General features: G+C 45.2%; 21 non-coding genes across 21 annotated transcripts; all 21 read left to right on the top strand.

Moving 5' to 3' along the window:
• Nucleotides 1–774: 774 nt before the first annotated feature.
• On the top strand, nt 775–847 carry trnav-aac (transfer RNA valine (anticodon AAC)). The gene has a single exon. It is a non-coding gene; the product is annotated as a tRNA-Val (tRNA).
• A 123-nt stretch (nt 848–970) lies between these two features.
• On the top strand, nt 971–1,043 carry trnav-cac (transfer RNA valine (anticodon CAC)). Its single transcript has one exon. It is a non-coding gene; the product is annotated as a tRNA-Val (tRNA).
• A 3,026-nt stretch (nt 1,044–4,069) lies between these two features.
• trnav-aac (transfer RNA valine (anticodon AAC)) lies at nt 4,070–4,142 on the top strand. The gene has a single exon. It is a non-coding gene; the product is annotated as a tRNA-Val (tRNA).
• Nucleotides 4,143–4,265: 123 nt separating this feature from the next.
• trnav-cac (transfer RNA valine (anticodon CAC)) lies at nt 4,266–4,338 on the top strand. Its single transcript has one exon. It is a non-coding gene; the product is annotated as a tRNA-Val (tRNA).
• Nucleotides 4,339–6,656: 2,318 nt separating this feature from the next.
• Nucleotides 6,657–6,729, top strand: trnav-cac (transfer RNA valine (anticodon CAC)). Its single transcript has one exon. It is a non-coding gene; the product is annotated as a tRNA-Val (tRNA).
• Nucleotides 6,730–7,624: 895 nt separating this feature from the next.
• trnav-aac (transfer RNA valine (anticodon AAC)) lies at nt 7,625–7,697 on the top strand. Its single transcript has one exon. It is a non-coding gene; the product is annotated as a tRNA-Val (tRNA).
• A 123-nt stretch (nt 7,698–7,820) lies between these two features.
• On the top strand, nt 7,821–7,893 carry trnav-cac (transfer RNA valine (anticodon CAC)). The gene has a single exon. It is a non-coding gene; the product is annotated as a tRNA-Val (tRNA).
• An 895-nt stretch (nt 7,894–8,788) lies between these two features.
• On the top strand, nt 8,789–8,861 carry trnav-aac (transfer RNA valine (anticodon AAC)). The gene has a single exon. It is a non-coding gene; the product is annotated as a tRNA-Val (tRNA).
• Nucleotides 8,862–8,984: 123 nt separating this feature from the next.
• trnav-cac (transfer RNA valine (anticodon CAC)) lies at nt 8,985–9,057 on the top strand. Its single transcript has one exon. It is a non-coding gene; the product is annotated as a tRNA-Val (tRNA).
• An 895-nt stretch (nt 9,058–9,952) lies between these two features.
• On the top strand, nt 9,953–10,025 carry trnav-aac (transfer RNA valine (anticodon AAC)). The gene has a single exon. It is a non-coding gene; the product is annotated as a tRNA-Val (tRNA).
• A 123-nt stretch (nt 10,026–10,148) lies between these two features.
• trnav-cac (transfer RNA valine (anticodon CAC)) lies at nt 10,149–10,221 on the top strand. The gene has a single exon. It is a non-coding gene; the product is annotated as a tRNA-Val (tRNA).
• An 895-nt stretch (nt 10,222–11,116) lies between these two features.
• On the top strand, nt 11,117–11,189 carry trnav-aac (transfer RNA valine (anticodon AAC)). The gene has a single exon. It is a non-coding gene; the product is annotated as a tRNA-Val (tRNA).
• A 123-nt stretch (nt 11,190–11,312) lies between these two features.
• trnav-cac (transfer RNA valine (anticodon CAC)) lies at nt 11,313–11,385 on the top strand. The gene has a single exon. It is a non-coding gene; the product is annotated as a tRNA-Val (tRNA).
• A 2,316-nt stretch (nt 11,386–13,701) lies between these two features.
• Nucleotides 13,702–13,774, top strand: trnav-cac (transfer RNA valine (anticodon CAC)). Its single transcript has one exon. It is a non-coding gene; the product is annotated as a tRNA-Val (tRNA).
• Nucleotides 13,775–15,054: 1,280 nt separating this feature from the next.
• Nucleotides 15,055–15,127, top strand: trnav-aac (transfer RNA valine (anticodon AAC)). Its single transcript has one exon. It is a non-coding gene; the product is annotated as a tRNA-Val (tRNA).
• Nucleotides 15,128–17,828: 2,701 nt separating this feature from the next.
• On the top strand, nt 17,829–17,901 carry trnav-aac (transfer RNA valine (anticodon AAC)). Its single transcript has one exon. It is a non-coding gene; the product is annotated as a tRNA-Val (tRNA).
• A 123-nt stretch (nt 17,902–18,024) lies between these two features.
• trnav-cac (transfer RNA valine (anticodon CAC)) lies at nt 18,025–18,097 on the top strand. The gene has a single exon. It is a non-coding gene; the product is annotated as a tRNA-Val (tRNA).
• Nucleotides 18,098–18,992: 895 nt separating this feature from the next.
• Nucleotides 18,993–19,065, top strand: trnav-aac (transfer RNA valine (anticodon AAC)). Its single transcript has one exon. It is a non-coding gene; the product is annotated as a tRNA-Val (tRNA).
• Nucleotides 19,066–21,576: 2,511 nt separating this feature from the next.
• On the top strand, nt 21,577–21,649 carry trnav-cac (transfer RNA valine (anticodon CAC)). The gene has a single exon. It is a non-coding gene; the product is annotated as a tRNA-Val (tRNA).
• A 1,286-nt stretch (nt 21,650–22,935) lies between these two features.
• trnav-aac (transfer RNA valine (anticodon AAC)) lies at nt 22,936–23,008 on the top strand. The gene has a single exon. It is a non-coding gene; the product is annotated as a tRNA-Val (tRNA).
• A 121-nt stretch (nt 23,009–23,129) lies between these two features.
• On the top strand, nt 23,130–23,202 carry trnav-cac (transfer RNA valine (anticodon CAC)). The gene has a single exon. It is a non-coding gene; the product is annotated as a tRNA-Val (tRNA).
• The last annotated feature ends 1,311 nt before the right edge of the window (nt 23,203–24,513 follow it).

Below are 24,513 nucleotides of genomic sequence, written 5' to 3'. Positions count from 1 at the left end.
AGAGCAGTAATTGTTTGACCTAAACCTATCCCACAACCGTGACATTCCAAGCCTGCGTGGCTTTCTTCTGAGGAACACGAAAAAAGAGATTTGTCTGAGTGGCCCTCTGTTGAGCAGCATCTCTTCATCACGAAGGCCCTTCTCTACACAGGTGTAGAGATTTCCTGATAAAATGATGCAAGCCGTAGCAGTTTCTAACACATGGCTAACCTTCTTGAAATTCAACACAATGGTCAACGAATCTGCCAATAAACCTGTTCAGGTGGCTCCTCACTTACTCCCGAAGCACCCAGACGTGTTAAACCCTCGGAATTCGACTGACCACAAACAGCCTGGTTTTTTTACAATAGGGTAGATTGTACGTGGCAAGTCCACATCTCAGCTTTCTGAAGAGATATCAAGCTAAAACTTGCTTTCCCATGGTAGTCTGGACACGTGCTACCCCTGTGGTGAGTTTCAAGAAGAATGGAGAAACTCTACAATTTGACCAACAAAAATCACCAAGAGACATTTTCGAGTTTCTCCTGTGCTCTTGAAACTTTGGGTTTGTTAGTTTGAGACTAGCACAGGAAGGCAGGTTTCAGCTTGATATCACGCTGCAAGTGTTTAATTCCGAGGTAAGTTAAGGGTAGCATTTCAGGAAACTCAGCATATACTGCCAGGCCGAATGAACTCTGTCCTCTTGTGTGTGGGACTTATGCAGATTGTCTATTTGCTTTCGGGCACATCACAGTATAAATATTTTCCCAAAAAGCACTACCGTTAGCCTGTGGAGTTTCTGTAGTGTAGTGGTCATCACATTCGCCTAACACGCGAAAGGTCCTCGGTTCAAAACCGAGCAGAAACAGCTGTCCTCTTTTGAAGAAATGTATAAACACCTTTGAGCCGACAGTTGGCTTCAGAAGGTTTAACGTTTATGCGCATAATGCCGAGCCTGCACAGAACGATTTCAGACTTCTTTAGGTAGTGGGTTTCCGTAGTGTAGTGGTTATCACGTTCGCCTCACACGCGAAAGGTCCCCAGTTCGAAACTGGGCGGGAACACTGCATCTCTTTTCACAATTGTTTAGGTGGGTTTCTGTTGAGGAGGAACTCAACGCTTCCAAGGCTTTGCGGCCAAGAGGCATGAGTACAGTCACTAAAGGTATAGTTGATGCAGAAATGAAAGAGCAGTCATTGTTTGACCTTAACCTATCCCACAACCGTGACATTCCAAGCCTGCGTGGCTTTCTTCTGAGGAACACGAAAAAAGAGATTTGTCTGAGTGGCCCTCTGTTGAGCAGCAGCTCTGCATCATGAAGGCCCTTCTCTACACAGGTGTAGAGATTTCCTGATAAAATGATGCAAGCCGTAGCAGTTTCTAACACATGGCTAACCTTCTTGAAATTCAACACAATGGTCAACGAATCTGCCAATAAACCTGTTCAGGTGGCTCCTCACTTACTCCCGAAGCACCCAGACGTGTTAAACCCTCGGAATTCGACTGACCACAAACAGCCTGTTTTTTTACAATAGGGTAGATTGTACGTGGCAAGTCCACATCTCAGCTTTCTGAAGAGATATCAAGCTAAAACTTGCTTTCCCATGCTAGTCTGGACACGTGCTACCCCTGTGGTGAGTTTCAAGAAGAATGGAGAAACTCTACAATTTGACCAACAAAAATCACCAAGAGACATTTTCGAGTTTCTCCTGTGCTCTTGAAACTTTGGGTTTGTTAGTTTGAGACTAGCACAGGAAGGCAGGTTTCAGCTTGATATCACGCTGCAAGTGTTTAATTCCGAGGTAAGTTAAGGGTAGCGTTTCAGGAAACTCAGCATATACTGCCAGGCCGAATGAACTCTGTCCTCTTGTGTGTGGGACTTACGCAGATTGTCTATTTGCTTTCGGGCACATCACAGTATAAATATTTTCCCAAAAAGCACTATCGTTAGCCTGTGGAGTTTCTGTAGTGTAGTGGTCATCACATTCGCCTAACACGCGAAAGGTCCTCGGTTCAGAAACAGCTGTCCTCTTTTGAAGAAATGTATAAACACCTTTGAGCCGACAGTTGGCTTCAGAAGGTTTAACGTTTATGCGCATATTGCCGAGCCTGCACAGAACGATTTCACACTTCTTTAGGTAGTGGGTTTCCGTAGTGTAGTGGTTATCTCGTTCGCCTCACACGCGAAAGGTCCCCAGTTCGAAACTGGGCGGGAACACTGCATCTCTTTTCACAATTGTTTAGGTGGGTTTCTGTTGAGGAGGAACTCAACGCTTCCAAGGCTTTGCGGCCAAGAGGCATGAGTACAGTCACTAAAGGTATAGTTGATGCAGAAATGAAAGAGCAGTCATTGTTTGACCTTAACCTATCCCACAACCGTGACATTCCAAGCCTGCGTGGCTTTCTTCTGAGGAACACGAAAAAAGAGATTTGTCTGAGTGGCCCTCTGTTGAGCAGCAGCTCTGCATCACGAAGGCCCTTCTCTACACAGGTGTAGAGATTTCCTGATAAAATGATGCAAGCCGTAGCTTGTCCACATCTCAGCTTTCTGAAGAGATATCAAGCTAAAACTTGCTTTCCCATGCTAGTCTGGACACGTGCTACCCCTGTGGTGAGTTTCAAGAAGAATGGAGAAACTCTACAATTTGACCAACAAAAATCACCAAGAGACATTTTCGAGTTTCTCCTGTGCTCTTGAAACTTTGGGTTTGTTAGTTTGAGACTAGCACAGGAAGGCAGGTTTCAGCTTGATATCACGCTGCAAGTGTTTAATTCCGAGGTAAGTTAAGGGTAGCGTTTCAGGAAACTCAGCATATACTGCCAGGCCGAATGAACTCTGTCCTCTTGTGTGTGGGACTTACGCAGATTGTCTATTTGCTTTCGGGCACATCACAGTATAAATATTTTCCCAAAAAGCACTATCGTTAGCCTGTGGAGTTTCTGTAGTGTAGTGGTCATCACATTCGCCTAACACGCGAAAGGTCCTCGGTTCAGAAACAGCTGTCCTCTTTTGAAGAAATGTATAAACACCTTTGAGCCGACAGTTGGCTTCAGAAGGTTTAACGTTTATGCGCATATTGCCGAGCCTGCACAGAACGATTTCACACTTCTTTAGGTAGTGGGTTTCCGTAGTGTAGTGGTTATCTCGTTCGCCTCACACGCGAAAGGTCCCCAGTTCGAAACTGGGCGGGAACACTGCATCTCTTTTCACAATTGTTTAGGTGGGTTTCTGTTGAGGAGGAACTCAACGCTTCCAAGGCTTTGCGGCCAAGAGGCATGAGTACAGTCACTAAAGGTATAGTTGATGCAGAAATGAAAGAGCAGTCATTGTTTGACCTTAACCTATCCCACAACCGTGACATTCCAAGCCTGCGTGGCTTTCTTCTGAGGAACACGAAAAAAGAGATTTGTCTGAGTGGCCCTCTGTTGAGCAGCAGCTCTGCATCACGAAGGCCCTTCTCTACACAGGTGTAGAGATTTCCTGATAAAATGATGCAAGCCGTAGCAGTTTCTAACACATGGCTAACCTTCTTGAAATTCAACACAATGGTCAACGAATCTGCCAATAAACCTGTTCAGGTGGCTCCTCACTTACTCCCGAAGCACCCAGACGTGTTAAACCCTCGGAATTCGACTGACCACAAACAGCCTGTTTTTTTACAATAGGGTAGATTGTACGTGGCAAGTCCACATCTCAGCTTTCTGAAGAGATATCAAGCTAAAACTTGCTTTCCCATGCTAGTCTGGACACGTGCTACCCCTGTGGTGAGTTTCAAGAAGAATGGAGAAACTCTACAATTTGACCAACAAAAATCACCAAGAGACATTTTCGAGTTTCTCCTGTGCTCTTGAAACTTTGGGTTTGTTAGTTTGAGACTAGCACAGGAAGGCAGGTTTCAGCTTGATATCACGCTGCAAGTGTTTAATTCCGAGGTAAGTTAAGGGTAGCGTTTCAGGAAACTCAGCATATACTGCCAGGCCGAATGAACTCTGTCCTCTTGTGTGTGGGACTTATGCAGATTGTCTATTTGCTTTCGGGCACATCACAGTATAAATATTTTCCCAAAAAGCACTATCGTTAGCCTGTGGAGTTTCTGTAGTGTAGTGGTCATCACATTCGCCTAACAAGCGAAAGGTCCTCGGTTCAAAACCGAGCAGAAACAGCTGTCCTCTTTTGAAGAAATGTATAAACACCTTTGAGCCGACAGTTGGCTTCAGAAGGTTTAACGTTTATGCGCATAATGCCGAGCCTGCACAGAACGATTTCAGACTTCTTTAGGTAGTGGGTTTCCGTAGTGTAGTGGTTATCACGTTCGCCTCACACGCGAAAGGTCCCCAGTTCGAAACTGGGCGGGAACACTGCATCTCTTTTCACAATTGTTTAGGTGGGTTTCTGTTGAGGAGGAACTCAACGCTTCCAAGGCTTTGCGGCCAAGAGGCATGAGTACAGTCACTAAAGGTATAGTTGATGCAGAAATGAAAGAGCAGTCATTGTTTGACCTTAACCTATCCCACAACCGTGACATTCCAAGCCTGCGTGGCTTTCTTCTGAGGAACACGAAAAAAGAGATTTGTCTGAGTGGCCCTCTGTTGAGCAGCAGCTCTGCATCATGAAGGCCCTTCTCTACACAGGTGTAGAGATTTCCTGATAAAATGATGCAAGCCGTAGCAGTTTCTAACACATGGCTAACCTTCTTGAAATTCAACACAATGGTCAACGAATCTGCCAATAAACCTGTTCAGGTGGCTCCTCACTTACTCCCGAAGCACCCAGACGTGTTAAACCCTCGGAATTCGACTGACCACAAACAGCCTGTTTTTTTACAATAGGGTAGATTGTACGTGGCAAGTCCACATCTCAGCTTTCTGAAGAGATATCAAGCTAAAACTTGCTTTCCCATGCTAGTCTGGACACGTGCTACCCCTGTGGTGAGTTTCAAGAAGAATGGAGAAACTCTACAATTTGACCAACAAAAATCACCAAGAGACATTTTCGAGTTTCTCCTGTGCTCTTGAAACTTTGGGTTTGTTAGTTTGAGACTAGCACAGGAAGGCAGGTTTCAGCTTGATATCACGCTGCAAGTGTTTAATTCCGAGGTAAGTTAAGGGTAGCGTTTCAGGAAACTCAGCATATACTGCCAGGCCGAATGAACTCTGTCCTCTTGTGTGTGGGACTTACGCAGATTGTCCCGCAGATAACTGGAGAATTGCTTGGTTTGCTGCTAAAAATAGAAGGTATTTGCAGACTGAAGAGCGCAACGGAATCTGTAATTTGATTCGCGCTCCACGATGCTTGCGATGAAAAGATCTGACACCTCTTTGGCTGCAGGCTTCAATAGTGTAGAGGTTATCACGGTCAAAATCGTTCAGGTGGGTTTCTGTTGAGGAGGAACTCAACGCTTCCAAGGCTTTGCGGCCAAGAGGCATGAATACAGTCACTAAAGGTAAAGTTGATGCAGAACAATGAAAGATGCAGATATTGTTTGACTAAACTAACCGCACAACTGGGACATTCAAGCCTGCGTGGCTTTCCTCTGAGAAACACAAAGAACAGATTTTAGGGACCTCTGCGTAGCTGCCAGCGAATGAAATCTGTTCCTCTTTGTGTAAGGGTCTTTTCCGCCTGGCATAAGTCACGGGCAGGGCCTCAGGGGCGCTAAAAGGGGAGTACGTGGCAGGGCCGTCCTTAGACCCCTGCGCGCCGGCCCTCCTGTCCCAATATCACCTGTGTCCCCACAAAACAGGCGCCATCTGTCCTTCACGTATGTGCCACTAACATGCCCTTACTGTCCATGTGGTAATAACAAGACTGGACCACAAGCCGTCTGTGTGTCCCTTGACGAACTTAAAACCATCCTATCTGGAGTGTTATTTCCTGATAAAATGATGCAAGCCGTAGCAGTTTCTAACACATGGCTAACCTTCTGAAATTCAACACAATGGTCAACGAATCTGCCAATAAACCTGTTCAGGTGGCTCCTCACTTACTCCCGAAGCACCCAGACGTGTTAAACCCTCGGAATTCGACTGACCACAAACAGCCTGTTTTTTTACAATAGGGTAGATTGTACGTGGCAAGTCCACATCTCAGCTTTCTGAAGAGATATCAAGCTAAAACTTGCTTTCCCATGCTAGTCTGGACACGTGCTACCCCTGTGGTGAGTTTCAAGAAGAATGGAGAAACTCTACAATTTGACCAACAAAAATCACCAAGAGACATTTTCGAGTTTCTCCTGTGCTCTTGAAACTTTGGGTTTGTTAGTTTGAGACTAGCACAGGAAGGCAGGTTTCAGCTTGATATCACGCTGCAAGTGTTTAATTCCGAGGTAAGTTAAGGGTAGCGTTTCAGGAAACTCAGCATATACTGCCAGGCCGAATGAACTCTGTCCTCTTGTGTGTGGGACTTACGCAGATTGTCTATTTGCTTTCGGGCACATCACAGTATAAATATTTTCCCAAAAAGCACTATCGTTAGCCTGTGGAGTTTCTGTAGTGTAGTGGTCATCACATTCGCCTAACACGCGAAAGGTCCTCGGTTCAAACCGAGCAAAACAGCTGTCCTCTTTTGAAGAAATGTATAAACACCTTTGAGCCGACAGTTGGCTTCAGAAGGTTTAACGTTTATGCGCATATTGCCGAGCCTGCACAGAACGATTTCAGACTTCTTTAGGTAGTGGGTTTCCGTAGTGTAGTGGTTATCACGTTCGCCTCACACGCGAAAGGTCCCCAGTTCGAAACTGGGCGGGAACACTGCATCTCTTTTCACAATTGTTTAGGTGGGTTTCTGTTGAGGAGGAACTCAACGCTTCCAAGGCTTTGCGGCCAAGAGGCATGAGTACAGTCACTAAAGGTATAGTTGATGCAGAAATGAAAGAGCAGTCATTGTTTGACCTTAACCTATCCCACAACCGTGACATTCCAAGCCTGCGTGGCTTTCTTCTGAGGAACACGAAAAAAGAGATTTGTCTGAGTGGCCCTCTGTTGAGCAGCAGCTCTGCATCACGAAGGCCCTTCTCTACACAGGTGTAGAGATTTCCTGATAAAATGATGCAAGCCGTAGCAGTTTCTAACACATGGCTAACCTTCTTGAAATTCAACACAATGGTCAACGAATCTGCCAATAAACCTGTTCAGGTGGCTCCTCACTTACTCCCGAAGCACCCAGACGTGTTAAACCCTCGGAATTCGACTGACCACAAACAGCCTGTTTTTTTACAATAGGGTAGATTGTACGTGGCAAGTCCACATCTCAGCTTTCTGAAGAGATATCAAGCTAAAACTTGCTTTCCCATGCTAGTCTGGACACGTGCTACCCCTGTGGTGAGTTTCAAGAAGAATGGAGAAACTCTACAATTTGACCAACAAAAATCACCAAGAGACATTTTCGAGTTTCTCCTGTGCTCTTGAAACTTTGGGTTTGTTAGTTTGAGACTAGCACAGGAAGGCAGGTTTCAGCTTGATATCACGCTGCAAGTGTTTAATTCCGAGGTAAGTTAAGGGTAGCGTTTCAGGAAACTCAGCATATACTGCCAGGCCGAATGAACTCTGTCCTCTTGTGTGTGGGACTTACGCAGATTGTCTATTTGCTTTCGGGCACATCACAGTATAAATATTTTCCCAAAAAGCACTATCGTTAGCCTGTGGAGTTTCTGTAGTGTAGTGGTCATCACATTCGCCTAACACGCGAAAGGTCCTCGGTTCAAAACCGAGCAGAAACAGCTGTCCTCTTTTGAAGAAATGTATAAACACCTTTGAGCCGACAGTTGGCTTCAGAAGGTTTAACGTTTATGCGCATATTGCCGAGCCTGCACAGAACGATTTCAGACTTCTTTAGGTAGTGGGTTTCCGTAGTGTAGTGGTTATCACGTTCGCCTCACACGCGAAAGGTCCCCAGTTCGAAACTGGGCGGGAACACTGCATCTCTTTTCACAATTGTTTAGGTGGGTTTCTGTTGAGGAGGAACTCAACGCTTCCAAGGCTTTGCGGCCAAGAGGCATGAGTACAGTCACTAAAGGTATAGTTGATGCAGAAATGAAAGAGCAGTCATTGTTTGACCTTAACCTATCCCACAACCGTGACATTCCAAGCCTGCGTGGCTTTCTTCTGAGGAACACGAAAAAAGAGATTTGTCTGAGTGGCCCTCTGTTGAGCAGCATCTCTTCATCACGAAGGCCCTTCTCTACACAGGTGTAGAGATTTCCTGATAAAATGATGCAAGCCGTAGCAGTTTCTAACACATGGCTAACCTTCTTGAAATTCAACACAATGGTCAACGAATCTGCCAATAAACCTGTTCAGGTGGCTCCTCACTTACTCCCGAAGCACCCAGACGTGTTAAACCCTCGGAATTCGACTGACCACAAACAGCCTGTTTTTTTACAATAGGGTAGATTGTACGTGGCAAGTCCACATCTCAGCTTTCTGAAGAGATATCAAGCTAAAACTTGCTTTCCCATGCTAGTCTGGACACGTGCTACCCCTGTGGTGAGTTTCAAGAAGAATGGAGAAACTCTACAATTTGACCAACAAAAATCACCAAGAGACATTTTCGAGTTTCTCCTGTGCTCTTGAAACTTTGGGTTTGTTAGTTTGAGACTAGCACAGGAAGGCAGGTTTCAGCTTGATATCACGCTGCAAGTGTTTAATTCCGAGGTAAGTTAAGGGTAGCGTTTCAGGAAACTCAGCATATACTGCCAGGCCGAATGAACTCTGTCCTCTTGTGTGTGGGACTTACGCAGATTGTCTATTTGCTTTCGGGCACATCACAGTATAAATATTTTCCCAAAAAGCACTATCGTTAGCCTGTGGAGTTTCTGTAGTGTAGTGGTCATCACATTCGCCTAACACGCGAAAGGTCCTCGGTTCAAAACCGAGCAGAAACAGCTGTCCTCTTTTGAAGAAATGTATAAACACCTTTGAGCCGACAGTTGGCTTCAGAAGGTTTAACGTTTATGCGCATATTGCCGAGCCTGCACAGAACGATTTCAGACTTCTTTAGGTAGTGGGTTTCCGTAGTGTAGTGGTTATCACGTTCGCCTCACACGCGAAAGGTCCCCAGTTCGAAACTGGGCGGGAACACTGCATCTCTTTTCACAATTGTTTAGGTGGGTTTCTGTTGAGGAGGAACTCAACGCTTCCAAGGCTTTGCGGCCAAGAGGCATGAGTACAGTCACTAAAGGTATAGTTGATGCAGAAATGAAAGAGCAGTCATTGTTTGACCTTAACCTATCCCACAACCGTGACATTCCAAGCCTGCGTGGCTTTCTTCTGAGGAACACGAAAAAAGAGATTTGTCTGAGTGGCCCTCTGTTGAGCAGCAGCTCTGCATCACGAAGGCCCTTCTCTACACAGGTGTAGAGATTTCCTGATAAAATGATGCAAGCCGTAGCAGTTTCTAACACATGGCTAACCTTCTTGAAATTCAACACAATGGTCAACGAATCTGCCAATAAACCTGTTCAGGTGGCTCCTCACTTACTCCCGAAGCACCCAGACGTGTTAAACCCTCGGAATTCGACTGACCACAAACAGCCTGTTTTTTTACAATAGGGTAGATTGTACGTGGCAAGTCCACATCTCAGCTTTCTGAAGAGATATCAAGCTAAAACTTGCTTTCCCATGCTAGTCTGGACACGTGCTACCCCTGTGGTGAGTTTCAAGAAGAATGGAGAAACTCTACAATTTGACCAACAAAAATCACCAAGAGACATTTTCGAGTTTCTCCTGTGCTCTTGAAACTTTGGGTTTGTTAGTTTGAGACTAGCACAGGAAGGCAGGTTTCAGCTTGATATCACGCTGCAAGTGTTTAATTCCGAGGTAAGTTAAGGGTAGCGTTTCAGGAAACTCAGCATATACTGCCAGGCCGAATGAACTCTGTCCTCTTGTGTGTGGGACTTACGCAGATTGTCTATTTGCTTTCGGGCACATCACAGTATAAATATTTTCCCAAAAAGCACTATCGTTAGCCTGTGGAGTTTCTGTAGTGTAGTGGTCATCACATTCGCCTAACACGCGAAAGGTCCTCGGTTCAAAACCGAGCAGAAACAGCTGTCCTCTTTTGAAGAAATGTATAAACACCTTTGAGCCGACAGTTGGCTTCAGAAGGTTTAACGTTTATGCGCATATTGCCGAGCCTGCACAGAACGATTTCAGACTTCTTTAGGTAGTGGGTTTCCGTAGTGTAGTGGTTATCACGTTCGCCTCACACGCGAAAGGTCCCCAGTTCGAAACTGGGCGGGAACACTGCATCTCTTTTCACAATTGTTTAGGTGGGTTTCTGTTGAGGAGGAACTCAACGCTTCCAAGGCTTTGCGGCCAAGAGGCATGAGTACAGTCACTAAAGGTATAGTTGATGCAGAAATGAAAGAGCAGTCATTGTTTGACCTTAACCTATCCCACAACCGTGACATTCCAAGCCTGCGTGGCTTTCTTCTGAGGAACACGAAAAAAGAGATTTGTCTGAGTGGCCCTCTGTTGAGCAGCATCTCTTCATCACGAAGGCCCTTCTCTACACAGGTGTAGAGATTTCCTGATAAAATGATGCAAGCCGTAGCAGTTTCTAACACATGGCTAACCTTCTTGAAATTCAACACAATGGTCAACGAATCTGCCAATAAACCTGTTCAGGTGGCTCCTCACTTACTCCCGAAGCACCCAGACGTGTTAAACCCTCGGAATTCGACTGACCACAAACAGCCTGTTTTTTTACAATAGGGTAGATTGTACGTGGCAAGTCCACATCTCAGCTTTCTGAAGAGATATCAAGCTAAAACTTGCTTTCCCATGCTAGTCTGGACACGTGCTACCCCTGTGGTGAGTTTCAAGAAGAATGGAGAAACTCTACAATTTGACCAACAAAAATCACCAAGAGACATTTTCGAGTTTCTCCTGTGCTCTTGAAACTTTGGGTTTGTTAGTTTGAGACTAGCACAGGAAGGCAGGTTTCAGCTTGATATCACGCTGCAAGTGTTTAATTCCGAGGTAAGTTAAGGGTAGCGTTTCAGGAAACTCAGCATATACTGCCAGGCCGAATGAACTCTGTCCTCTTGTGTGTGGGACTTACGCAGATTGTCTATTTGCTTTCGGGCACATCACAGTATAAATATTTTCCCAAAAAGCACTATCATTAGCCTGTGGAGTTTCTGTAGTGTAGTGGTCATCACATTCGCCTAACACGCGAAAGGTCCTCGGTTCAAAACCGAGCAGAAACAGCTGTCCTCTTTTGAAGAAATGTATAAACACCTTTGAGCCGACAGTTGGCTTCAGAAGGTTTAACGTTTATGCGCATATTGCCGAGCCTGCACAGAACGATTTCAGACTTCTTTAGGTAGTGGGTTTCCGTAGTGTAGTGGTTATCACGTTCGCCTCACACGCGAAAGGTCCCCAGTTCGAAACTGGGCGGGAACACTGCATCTCTTTTCACAATTGTTTAGGTGGGTTTCTGTTGAGGAGGAACTCAACGCTTCCAAGGCTTTGCGGCCAAGAGGCATGAGTACAGTCACTAAAGGTATAGTTGATGCAGAAATGAAAGAGCAGTCATTGTTTGACCTTAACCTATCCCACAACCGTGACATTCCAAGCCTGCGTGGCTTTCTTCTGAGGAACACGAAAAAAGAGATTTGTCTGAGTGGCCCTCTGTTGAGCAGCATCTCTTCATCACGAAGGCCCTTCTCTACACAGGTGTAGAGATTTCCTGATAAAATGATGCAAGCCGTAGCAGTTTCTAACACATGGCTAACCTTCTTGAAATTCAACACAATGGTCAACGAATCTGCCAATAAACCTGTTCAGGTGGCTCCTCACTTACTCCCGAAGCACCCAGACGTGTTAAACCCTCGGAATTCGACTGACCACAAACAGCCTGTTTTTTTACAATAGGGTAGATTGTACGTGGCAAGTCCACATCTCAGCTTTCTGAAGAGATATCAAGCTAAAACTTGCTTTCCCATGCTAGTCTGGACACGTGCTACCCCTGTGGTGAGTTTCAAGAAGAATGGAGAAACTCTACAATTTGACCAACAAAAATCACCAAGAGACATTTTCGAGTTTCTCCTGTGCTCTTGAAACTTTGGGTTTGTTAGTTTGAGACTAGCACAGGAAGGCAGGTTTCAGCTTGATATCACGCTGCAAGTGTTTAATTCCGAGGTAAGTTAAGGGTAGCGTTTCAGGAAACTCAGCATATACTGCCAGGCCGAATGAACTCTGTCCTCTTGTGTGTGGGACTTACGCAGATTGTCCCTCAGATAACTGGAGAATTGCTTGGTTTGCTGCTAAAAATAGAAGGTATTTGCAGACTGAAGAGCGCAACGGAATCTGTAATTTGATTCGCGCTCCACCATGCTTGCGATGAAAAGATCTGACACCTCTTTGGCTGCAGGCTTCAATAGTGTAGAGGTTATCACGGTCAAAATCGTTCAGGTGGGTTTCTGTTGAGGAGGAACTCAACGCTTCCAAGGCTTTGCGGCCAATAGGCATGAATACAGTCACTAAAGGTAAAGTTGATGCAGAAATGAAAGAGCAGATATTGTTTGACCTAAACCTAACCCACAACTGTGACATTCCAAGCCTGCGTGGCTTTCTTCTGAGAAACACCAAAGAAGAGATTTTAGGGAACTCTGCGTAGACTGCCACGCTGAATGAAATCTGTCCTCTTGTGTAAGGGTCTTTTTCCGCCTAGGCCATCAAGTAAGGGCAGGGCCTCAAAGGGCGCCTAAAAGGGGGTACGTGGCAGGCCGTCCTTAGACACCTGCGCGCCAAATAATCACCTGTGTCACCACAAACAGCCCATCTGTCCCTCTCATCGCCTATGTGACCACTAACTGCCCTTCTGTCCACTGGTAATACAAAGACTGTGACCACAAGCAGTCTGTGTGTCCCCTTGACGAACTTTAAAACACATCCATCTGGAGTGTTATTTCCTGATAAAATGATGCAAGCCGTAGCAGTTTCTAACACATGGCTAACCTTCTTGAAATTCAACACAATGGTCAACGAATCTGCCAATAAACCTGTTCAGGTGGCTCCTCACTTACTCCCGAAGCACCCAGACGTGTTAAACCCTCGGAATTCGACTGACCACAAACAGCCTGTTTTTTTACAATAGGGTAGATTGTACGTGGCAAGTCCACATCTCAGCTTTCTGAAGAGATATCAAGCTAAAACTTGCTTTCCCATGCTAGTCTGGACACGTGCTACCCCTGTGGTGAGTTTCAAGAAGAATGGAGAAACTCTACAATTTGACCAACAAAAATCACCAAGAGACATTTTCGAGTTTCTCCTGTGCTCTTGAAACTTTGGGTTTGTTAGTTTGAGACTAGCACAGGAAGGCAGGTTTCAGCTTGATATCACGCTGCAAGTGTTTAATTCCGAGGTAAGTTAAGGGTAGCGTTTCAGGAAACTCAGCATATACTGCCAGGCCGAATGAACTCTGTCCTCTTGTGTGTGGGACTTACGCAGATTGTCTATTTGCTTTCGGGCACATCACAGTATAAATATTTTCCCAAAAAGCACTATCGTTAGCCTGTGGAGTTTCTGTAGTGTTGTGGTCATCACATTCGCCTAACACGCGAAAGGTCCTCGGTTCAAAACCGAGCAGAAACAGCTGTCCTCTTTTGAAGAAATGTATAAACACCTTTGAGCCGACAGTTGGCTTCAGAAGGTTTAACGTTTATGCGCATATTGCCGAGCCTGCACAGAACGATTTCAGACTTCTTTAGGTAGTGGGTTTCCGTAGTGTAGTGGTTATCACGTTCGCCTCACACGCGAAAGGTCCCCAGTTCGAAACTGGGCGGGAACACTGCATCTCTTTTCACAATTGTTTAGGTGGGTTTCTGTTGAGGAGGAAATCAACGCTTCCAAGGCTTTGCGGCCAAGAGGCATGAGTACAGTCACTAAAGGTATAGTTGATGCAGAAATGAAAGAGCAGTCATTGTTTGACCTTAACCTATCCCACAACCGTGACATTCCAAGCCTGCTTGGCTTTCTTCTGAGGAACACGACAAAACAGATTTGTCTGAGTGGCCCTCTGTTGAGCAGCAGCTCTGCATCACGAAGGCCCTTCTCTACACAGGTGTAGAGATAAATATTAAGCCACACTAGGCAGCAGTAATAGCCACGCAGACAGTGCTCTGTACTTTTGACCTGGTAGTTTCGATGAACAGATGGCCGGTGCACTCAAAGATCCAATATTTCGTACAGCATATAAATATACATATATTAAATGAAAGAGGGAAAAAAGCAAAAAAGAAATGGCCACAGAGGATTCCCGCAGATAACTGGAGAATTGCTTGGTTTGCTGCTAAATATAGAAGGTATTTGCAGACTGTAACCTAACCCACAACTGTGACATTCCAAGCCTGCGTGGCTTTCTTCTGAGGAACACGAAAAAAGAGATTTGTCTGAGTGGCCCTCTGTTGAGCAGCAGCTCTGCATCACGAAGGCCCTTCTCTACACAGGTGTAGAGATTTCCTGATAAAATGATGCAAGCCGTAGCAGTTTCTAACACATGGCTAACCTTCTTGAAATTCAACACAATGGTCAACGAATCTGCCAATAAACCTGTTCAGGTGGCTCCTCACTTACTCCCGAAGCACCCAGACGTGTTAAACCCTCGGAATTCGACTGACCACAAACAGCCTGTTTTTTTACAATAGGGTAGATTGTACGTGGCAAGTCCACATCTCAGCTTTCTGAAGAGATATCAAGCTAAAACTTGCTTTCCCATGCTAGTCTGGACACGTGCTACCCCTGTGGTGAGTTTCAAGAAGAATGGAGAAACTCTACAATTTGACCAACAAAAATCACCAAGAGACATTTTCGAGTTTCTCCTGTGCTCTTGAAACTTTGGGTTTGTTAGTTTGAGACTAGCACAGGAAGGCAGGTTTCAGCTTGATATCACGCTGCAAGTGTTTAATTCCGAGGTAAGTTAAGGGTAGCGTTTCAGGAAACTCAGCATATACTGCCAGGCCGAATGAACTCTGTCCTCTTGTGTGTGGGACTTACGCAGATTGTCTATTTGCTTTTGGGCACATCACAGTATAAATATTTTCCCAAAAAGCACTATCGTTAGCCTGTGGAGTTTCTGTAGTGTAGTGGTCATCACATTCGCCTAACACGCGAAAGGTCCTCGGTTCAAAACCGAGCAGAAACAGCTGTCCTCTTTTGAAGAAATGTATAAACACCTTTGAGCCGACAGTTGGCTTCAGAAGGTTTAACGTTTATGCGCATATTGCCGAGCCTGCACAGAACGATTTCAGACTTCTTTAGGTAGTGGGTTTCCGTAGTGTAGTGCTTATCACGTTCGCCTCACACGCGAAAGGTCCCCAGTTCGAAACTGGGCGGGAACACTGCATCTCTTTTCACAATTGTTTAGGTGGGTTTCTGTTGAGGAGGAACTCAACGCTTCCAAGGCTTTGCGGCCAAGAGCCATGAGTACAGTCACTAAAGGTATAGTTGATGCAGAAATGAAAGAGCAGTCATTGTTTGACCTTAACCTATCCCACAACCGTGACATTCCAAGCCTGCGTGGCTTTCTTCTGAGGAACACGAAAAAAGAGATTTGTCTGAGTGGCCCTCTGTTGAGCAGCAGCTCTGCATCACGAAGGCCCTTCTCTACACAGGTGTAGAGATAATTATTAAGCCACACTAGGCAGCAGTAATAGCCACGCAGACAGTGCTCTGTACTTTTAACCTGGTAGTTTCGATGAACAGATGGCCGGTGCACTCAAAGATCCAATATTTCGTACAGCATATAAATATACATATATTAAATGAAAGAGGGAAAAAAGCAAAAAAGAAATGGCCACAGAGGATTCCCGCAGATAACTGGAGAATTGCTTGGTTTGCTGCTAAATATAGAAGGTATTTGCAGACTGTAACCTAACCCACAACTGTGACATTCCAAGCCTGCGTGGCTTTCTTCTGAGGAACACGAAAAAAGAGATTTGTCTGAGTGGCCCTCTGTTGAGCAGCAGCTCTGCATCACGAAGGCCCTTCTCTACACAGGTGTAGAGATTTCCTGATAAAATGATGCAAGCCGTAGCAGTTTCTAACACATGGCTAACCTTCTTGAAATTCAACACAATGGTCAACGAATCTGCCAATAAACCTGTTCAGGTGGCTCCTCACTTACTCCCGAAGCACCCAGACGTGTTAAACCCTCGGAATTCGACTGACCACAAACAGCCTGTTTTTTTACAATAGGGTAGATTGTACGTGGCAAGTCCACATCTCAGCTTTCTGAAGAGATATCAAGCTAAAACTTGCTTTCCCATGCTAGTCTGGACACGTGCTACCCCTGTGGTGAGTTTCAAGAAGAATGGAGAAACTCTACAATTTGACCAACAAAAATCACCAAGAGACATTTTCGAGTTTCTCCTGTGCTCTTGAAACTTTGGGTTTGTTAGTTTGAGACTAGCACAGGAAGGCAGGTTTCAGCTTGATATCACGCTGCAAGTGTTTAATTCCGAGGTAAGTTAAGGGTAGCGTTTCAGGAAACTCAGCATATACTGCCAGGCCGAATGAACTCTGTCCTCTTGTGTGTGGGACTTACGCAGATTGTCCCTCAGATAACTGGAGAATTGCTTGGTTTGCTGCTAAAAATAGAAGGTATTTGCAGACTGAAGAGCGCAACGGAATCTGTAATTTGATTCGCGCTCCACCATGCTTGCGATGAAAAGATCTGACACCTCTTTGGCTGCAGGCTTCAATAGTGTAGAGGTTATCACGGTCAAAATCGTTCAGGTGGGTTTCTGTTGAGGAGGAACTCAACGCTTCCAAGGCTTTGCGGCCAAGAGGCATGAATACAGTCACTAAAGGTAAAGTTGATGCAGAAATGAAAGAGCAGATATTGTTTGACCTAAACCTAACCCACAACTGTGACATTCCAAGCCTGCGTGGCTTTCTTCTGAGAAACACCAAAGAAGAGATTTTAGGGAACTCTGCGTAGACTGCCACGCCGAATGAAATCTGTCCTCTTGTGTAAGGGTCTTTTTCCGCCTAGGCCATCAAGTAAGGGCAGGGCCTCAAGGGGCGCCTAAAAGGGGGTACGTGGCAGGCCGTCCTTAGACCCCTGCGCGCCAAATAATCACCTGTGTCACCACAAACAGCCCATCTGTCCCTCTCACCGCCTATGTGACCACTAACTGCCCTTCTGTCCACTGGTAATACAAAGACTGTGACCACAAGCAGTCTGTGTGTCCCCTTGACGAACTTTAAAACACATCCATCTGGAGTGTTATTTCCTGATAAAATGATGCAAGCCGTAGCAGTTTCTAACACATGGCTAACCTTCTTGAAATTCAACACAATGGTCAACGAATCTGCCAATAAACCTGTTCAGGTGGCTCCTCACTTACTCCCGAAGCACCCAGACGTGTTAAACCCTCGGAATTCGACTGACCACAAACAGCCTGTTTTTTTACAATAGGGTAGATTGTACATGGCAAGTCCACATCTCAGCTTTCTGAAGAGATATCAAGCTAAAACTTGCTTTCCCATGCTAGTCTGGACACGTGCTACCCCTGTGGTGAGTTTCAAGAAGAATGGAGAAACTCTACAATTTGACCAACAAAAATCACCAAGAGACATTTTCGAGTTTCTCCTGTGCTCTTGAAACTTTGGGTTTGTTAGTTTGAGACTAGCACAGGAAGGCAGGTTTCAGCTTGATATCATGCTGCAAGTGTTTAATTCCGAGGTAAGTTAAGGGTAGCGTTTCAGGAAACTCAGCATATACTGCTAGGCCGAATGAACTCTGTCCTCTTGTGTGTGGGACTTACGCAGATTGTCTATTTGCTTTCGGGCACATCACAGTATAAATATTTTCCCAAAAAGCACTATCGTTAGCCTGTGGAGTTTCTGTAGTGTAGTGGTCATCACATTCGCCTAACACGCGAAAGGTCCTCGGTTCAAAACCGAGCAGAAACAGCTGTCCCCTTTTGAAGAAATGTATAAACACCTTTGAGCCGACAGTTGGCTTCAGAAGGTTTAACGTTTATGCGCATATTGCCGAGCCTGCACAGAACGATTTCAGACTTCTTTAGGTAGTGGGTTTCCGTAGTGTAGTGGTTATCACGTTCGCCTCACACGCGAAAGGTCCCCAGTTCGAAACTGGGCGGGAACACTGCATCTCTTTTCACAATTGTTTAGGTGGGTTTCTGTTGAGGAGGAACTCAACGCTTCCAAGGCTTTGCGGCCAAGAGGCATGAGTACAGTCACTAAAGGTATAGTTGATGCAGAAATGAAAGAGCAGTCATTGTTTGACCTTAACCTATCCCACAACCGTGACATTCCAAGCCTGCGTGGCTTTCTTCTGAGGAACACGAAAAAAGAGATTTGTCTGAGTGGCCCTCTGTTGAGCAGCAGCTCTGCATCACGAAGGCCCTTCTCTACACAGGTGTAGAGATTTCCTGATAAAATGATGCAAGCCGTAGCAGTTTCTAACACATGGCTAACCTTCTTGAAATTCAACACAATGGTCAACGAATCTGCCAATAAACCTGTTCAGGTGGCTCCTCACTTACTCCCGAAGCACCCAGACGTGTTAAACCCTCGGAATTCGACTGACCACAAACAGCCTGTTTTTTTACAATAGGGTAGATTGTACGTGGCAAGTCCACATCTCAGCTTTCTGAAGAGATATCAAGCTAAAACTTGCTTTCCCATGCTAGTCTGGACACGTGCTACCCCTGTGGTGAGTTTCAAGAAGAATGGAGAAACTCTACAATTTGACCAACAAAAATCACCAAGAGACATTTTCGAGTTTCTCCTGTGCTCTTGAAACTTTGGGTTTGTTAGTTTGAGACTAGCACAGGAAGGCAGGTTTCAGCTTGATATCACGCTGCAAGTGTTTAATTCCGAGGTAAGTTAAGGGTAGCGTTTCAGGAAACTCAGCATATACTGCCAGGCCGAATGAACTCTGTCCTCTTGTGTGTGGGACTTACGCAGATTGTCTATTTGCTTTCGGGCACATCACAGTATAAATATTTTCCCAAAAAGCACTATCATTAGCCTGTGGAGTTTCTGTAGTGTAGTGGTCATCACATTCGCCTAACACGCGAAAGGTCCTCGGTTCAAAACCGAGCAGAAACAGCTGTCCTCTTTTGAAGAAATGTATAAACACCTTTGAGCCGACAGTTGGCTTCAGAAGGTTTAACGTTTATGCGCATATTGCCGAGCCTGCACAGAACGATTTCAGACTTCTTTAGGTAGTGGGTTTCCGTAGTGTAGTGGTTATCACGTTCGCCTCACACGCGAAAGGTCCCCAGTTCGAAACTGGGTTGGGAACACTGCATCTCTTTTCACAATTGTTTAGGTGGGTTTCTGTTGAGGAGGAACTCAACGCTTCCAAGGCTTTGCGGCCAAGAGGCATGAGTACAGTCACTAAAGGTATAGTTGATGCAGAAATGAAAGAGCAGTCATTGTTTGACCTTAACCTATCCCACAACCGTGACATTCCAAGCCTGCGTGGCTTTCTTCTGAGGAACACGAAAAAAGAGATTTGTCTGAGTGGCCCTCTGTTGAGCAGCATCTCTTCATCACGAAGGCCCTTCTCTACACAGGTGTAGAGATTTCCTGATAAAATGATGCAAGCCGTAGCAGTTTCTAACACATGGCTAACCTTCTTGAAATTCAACACAATGGTCAACGAATCTGCCAATAAACCTGTTCAGGTGGCTCCTCACTTACTCCCGAAGCACCCAGACGTGTTAAACCCTCGGAATTCGACTGACCACAAACAGCCTGTTTTTTTACAATAGGGTAGATTGTACGTGGCAAGTCCACATCTCAGCTTTCTGAAGAGATATCAAGCTAAAACTTGCTTTCCCATGCTAGTCTGGACACGTGCTACCCCTGTGGTGAGTTTCAAGAAGAATGGAGAAACTCTACAATTTGACCAACAAAAATCACCAAGAGACATTTTCGAGTTTCTCCTGTGCTCTTGAAACTTTGGGTTTGTTAGTTTGAGACTAGCACAGGAAGGCAGGTTTCAGCTTGATATCACGCTGCAAGTGTTTAATTCCGAGGTAAGTTAAGGGTAGCGTTTCAGGAAACTCAGCATATACTGCCAGGCCGAATGAACTCTGTCCTCTTGTGTGTGGGACTTACGCAGATTGTCCCTCAGATAACTGGAGAATTGCTTGGTTTGCTGCTAAAAATAGAAGGTATTTGCAGACTGAAGAGCGCAACGGAATCTGTAATTTGATTCGCGCTCCACCATGCTTGCGATGAAAAGATCTGACACCTCTTTGGCTGCAGGCTTCAATAGTGTAGAGGTTATCACGGTCAAATCGTTCAGGTGGGTTTCTGTTGAGGAGGAACTCAACGCTTCCAAGGCTTTGCGGCCAATAGGCATGAATACAGTCACTAAAGGTAAAGTTGATGCAGAAATGAAAGAGCAGATATTGTTTGACCTAAACCTAACCCACAACTGTGACATTCCAAGCCTGCGTGGCTTTCTTCTGAGAAACACCAAAGAAGAGATTTTAGGGAACTCTGCGTAGACTGCCACGCTGAATGAAATCTGTCCTCTTGTGTAAGGGTCTTTTTCCGCCTAGGCCATCAAGTAAGGGCAGGGCCTCAAGGGGCGCCTAAAAGGGGGTACGTGCAGGCCGTCCTTAGACACCTGCGCGCCAAATAATCACCTGTGTCACCACAAACAGCCCATCTGTCCCTCTCATCGCCTATGTGACCACTAACTGCCCTTCTGTCCACTGGTAATACAAGGACTGTGACCACAAGCAGTCTGTGTGTCCCCTTGACGAACTTTAAAACACATCCATCTGGAGTGTTATTTCCTGATAAAATGATGCAAGCCGTAGCAGTTTCTAACACATGGCTAACCTTCTTGAAATTCAACACAATGGTCAACGAATCTGCCAATAAACCTGTTCAGGTGGCTCCTCACTTACTCCCGAAGCACCCAGACGTGTTAAACCCTCGGAATTCGACTGACCACAAACAGCCTGTTTTTTTACAATAGGGTAGATTGTACGTGGCAAGTCCACATCTCAGCTTTCTGAAGAGATATCAAGCTAAAACTTGCTTTCCCATGCTAGTCTGGACACGTGCTACCCCTGTGGTGAGTTTCAAGAAGAATGGAGAAACTCTACAATTTGACCAACAAAAATCACCAAGAGACATTTTCGAGTTTCTCCTGTGCTCTTGAAACTTTGGGTTTGTTAGTTTGAGACTAGCACAGGAAGGCAGGTTTCAGCTTGATATCACGCTGCAAGTGTTTAATTCCGAGGTAAGTTAAGGGTAGCGTTTCAGGAAACTCAGCATATACTGCCAGGCCGAATGAACTCTGTCCTCTTGTGTGTGGGACTTACGCAGATTGTCTATTTGCTTTCGGGCACATCACAGTATAAATATTTTCCCAAAAAGCACTATCGTTAGCCTGTGGAGTTTCTGTAGTGTTGTGGTCATCACATTCGCCTAACACGCGAAAGGTCCTCGGTTCAAAACCGAGCAGAAACAGCTGTCCTCTTTTGAAGAAATGTATAAACACCTTTGAGCCGACAGTTGGCTTCAGAAGGTTTAACGTTTATGCGCATATTGCCGAGCCTGCACAGAACGATTTCAGACTTCTTTAGGTAGTGGGTTTCCGTAGTGTAGTGGTTATCACGTTCGCCTCACACGCGAAAGGTCCCCAGTTCGAAACTGGGCGGGAACACTGCATCTCTTTTCACAATTGTTTAGGTGGGTTTCTGTTGAGGAGGAAATCAACGCTTCCAAGGCTTTGCGGCCAAGAGGCATGAGTACAGTCACTAAAGGTATAGTTGATGCAGAAATGAAAGAGCAGTCATTGTTTGACCTTAACCTATCCCACAACCGTGACATTCCAAGCCTGCTTGGCTTTCTTCTGAGGAACACGACAAAACAGATTTGTCTGAGTGGCCCTCTGTTGAGCAGCAGCTCTGCATCACGAAGGCCCTTCTCTACACAGGTGTAGAGATAATTATTAAGCCACACTAGGCAGCAGTAATAGCCACGCAGACAGTGCTCTGTACTTTTGACCTGGTAGTTTCGATGAACAGATGGCCGGTGCACTCAAAGATCCAATATTTCGTACAGCATATAAATATACATATATTAAATGAAAGAGGGAAAAAGCAAAAAAAGAAATGGCCACAGAAGGATTCCCGCAGATAACTGGAGAATTGCTTGGTTTGCTGCTAAATATAGAAGGTATTTTGCAGACTGTAACCTAACCCACAACTGTGACATTCCAAGCCTGCGTGGCTTCTTCTGAGGAACACGAAAAAAGAGATTTGTCTGAGTGGCCCTCTGTTGAGCAGCAGCTCTGCATCACGAAGGCCCTTCTCTACACAGGTGTAGAGATTTCCTGATAAAATTGATGCAAGCCGTAGCAGTTTCTAACACATGGCTAAACCTTCTTGAAATTCAACACAATGGTCAACGAAATCTGCCAATAAACCTGTTCAGGTGGCTCCTCACTTACTCCCGAAGCACCCAGACGTGTTAAACCCTCGGAATTCGACTGACCACAAACAGCCTGTTTTTTTACAATAGGGTAGATTGTACGTGGCAAGTCCACATCTCAGCTTTCTGAAGAGATATCAAGCTAAAACTTGCTTTCCCATGCTAGTCTGGACACGTGCCTACCCCTGTGGTGAGTTTCAAGAAGAATGGAGAAACTCTACAATTTGACCAACAAAAATCACCAAGAGACATTTTCGAGTTTTCTCTGTGCTCTTGAAACTTTGGGTTTGTTAGTTTGAGACTAGCACAGGAAGGCAGGTTTCAGCTTGATATCACGCTGCAAGTGTTTAATTCCGAGGTAAGTTAAGGGTAGCGTTTCAGGAAACTCAGCATATACTGCCAGGCCGAATGAACTCTGTCCTCTTGTGTGTGGGACTTACGCAGATTGTCTATTTGCTTTTGGGCACATCACAGTATAAATATTTTCCCCAAAAAGCACTATCGTTAGCCTGTGGAGTTTCTGTAGTGTAGTGGTCATCACATTCGCCTAACACGCGAAAGGTCCTCGGTTCAAAACCGAGCAGAAACAGCTGTCCTCTTTTGAAGAAATGTATAAACACCTTTGAGCCGACAGTTGGCTTCAGAAGGTTTAACGTTTATGCGCATATTGCGAGCCTGCACAGAACGATTTCAGACTTCTTAGGTAGTGGGTTTCCGTAGTGTAGTGGTTATCACGTTCGCCTCACACGCGAAAGGTCCCCAGTTCGAAACTGGGCGGGAACACTGCATCTCTTTTCACAATTGTTTAGGTGGGTTTCTGTTGAGGAGGAAATCAACGCTTCCAAGGCTTTGCGGCCAAGAGGCATGAGTACAGTCACTAAAGGTATAGTTGATGCAGAAATGAAAGAGCAGTCATTGTTTGACCTTAACCTATCCCACAACCGTGACATTCCAAGCCTGCTTGGCTTTCTTCTGAGGAAACACGACAAAACAGATTTGTCTGAGTGGCCCTCTGTTGAGCAGCAGCTCTGCATCACGAAGGCCCTTCTCTACACAGGTGTAGAGATAATTATTAAGCCACACTAGGCAGCCAGTAATAGCCACGCAGACAGTGCTCTGTACTTTTGACCTGGTAGTTTCGATGAACAGATGGCCGGTGCACTCAAAGATCCAATATTTCGTACAGCATATAAATATACATATATTAAATGAAAGAGGGAAAAAAGCAAAAAGAAATGGCCACAGAGGATTCCCGCAGATAACTGGAGAATTGCTTGGTTTGCTGCTAAATATAGAAGGTATTTGCAGACTGTAAACCTAACCCACAACTGTGACATTCCAAGCCTGCGTGGCTTTCTTCTGAGGAACACGAAAAAGAGATTGTCTGAGTGGCCCTCTGTTGAGCAGCAGCTCTGCATCACGAAGGCCCTTCTCTACACAGGTGTAGAGATTTCCTGATAAAATGATGCAAGCCGTAGCAGTTTCTAACACATGGCTAACCTTCTTGAAATTCAACACAATGGTCAACGAATCTGCAATAAACCTGTTCAGGTGGCTCCTCACTTACTCCCGAAGCACCAGACGTGTTAAAACCCTCGGAATTCGACTGACCACAAACAGCCTGTTTTTTTACAATAGGGTAGATTGTACGTGGCAAGTCCACATCTCAGCTTTCTGAAGAGATATCAAGCTAAAACTTGCTTTCCCATGCTAGTCTGGACACGTGCTACCCCTGTGGTGAGTTTCAAGAAGAATGGAGAAACTCTAACAATTTGACCAACAAAAATCACCAAGAGACATTTTCGAGTTTCTCCTGTGCTCTTGAAACTTTGGGTTTGTTAGTTTGAGACTAGCACAGGAAGGCAGTTTCAGCTTGGATATCACGCTGCAAGTGTTTAATTCCGAGGAAAGTTAAGGTTAGCGTTTCAGGAAACTCAGCATATACTTCCAGGCCGAATGAACTCTGTCCTCTTGTGTGTGGGACTTACGCAGATTGTCTATTTGCTTTTTGGGCACATCACAGTATAAAATTTTCCAAAAAGCACTATTCGTTAGCCTGTGGAGTTTCTGTTAGTGTAGTGGTCATCACATTCG

This window comes from Carassius auratus, unplaced genomic scaffold (assembly GCF_003368295.1).
Source record: "Carassius auratus strain Wakin unplaced genomic scaffold, ASM336829v1 scaf_tig00008595, whole genome shotgun sequence".
Taxonomy (NCBI): Eukaryota; Metazoa; Chordata; class Actinopteri; order Cypriniformes; family Cyprinidae; genus Carassius; species Carassius auratus.
Note: the sequence above shows the minus strand (reverse complement) of the source record. Positions and strands in the feature narration are given on the sequence as shown.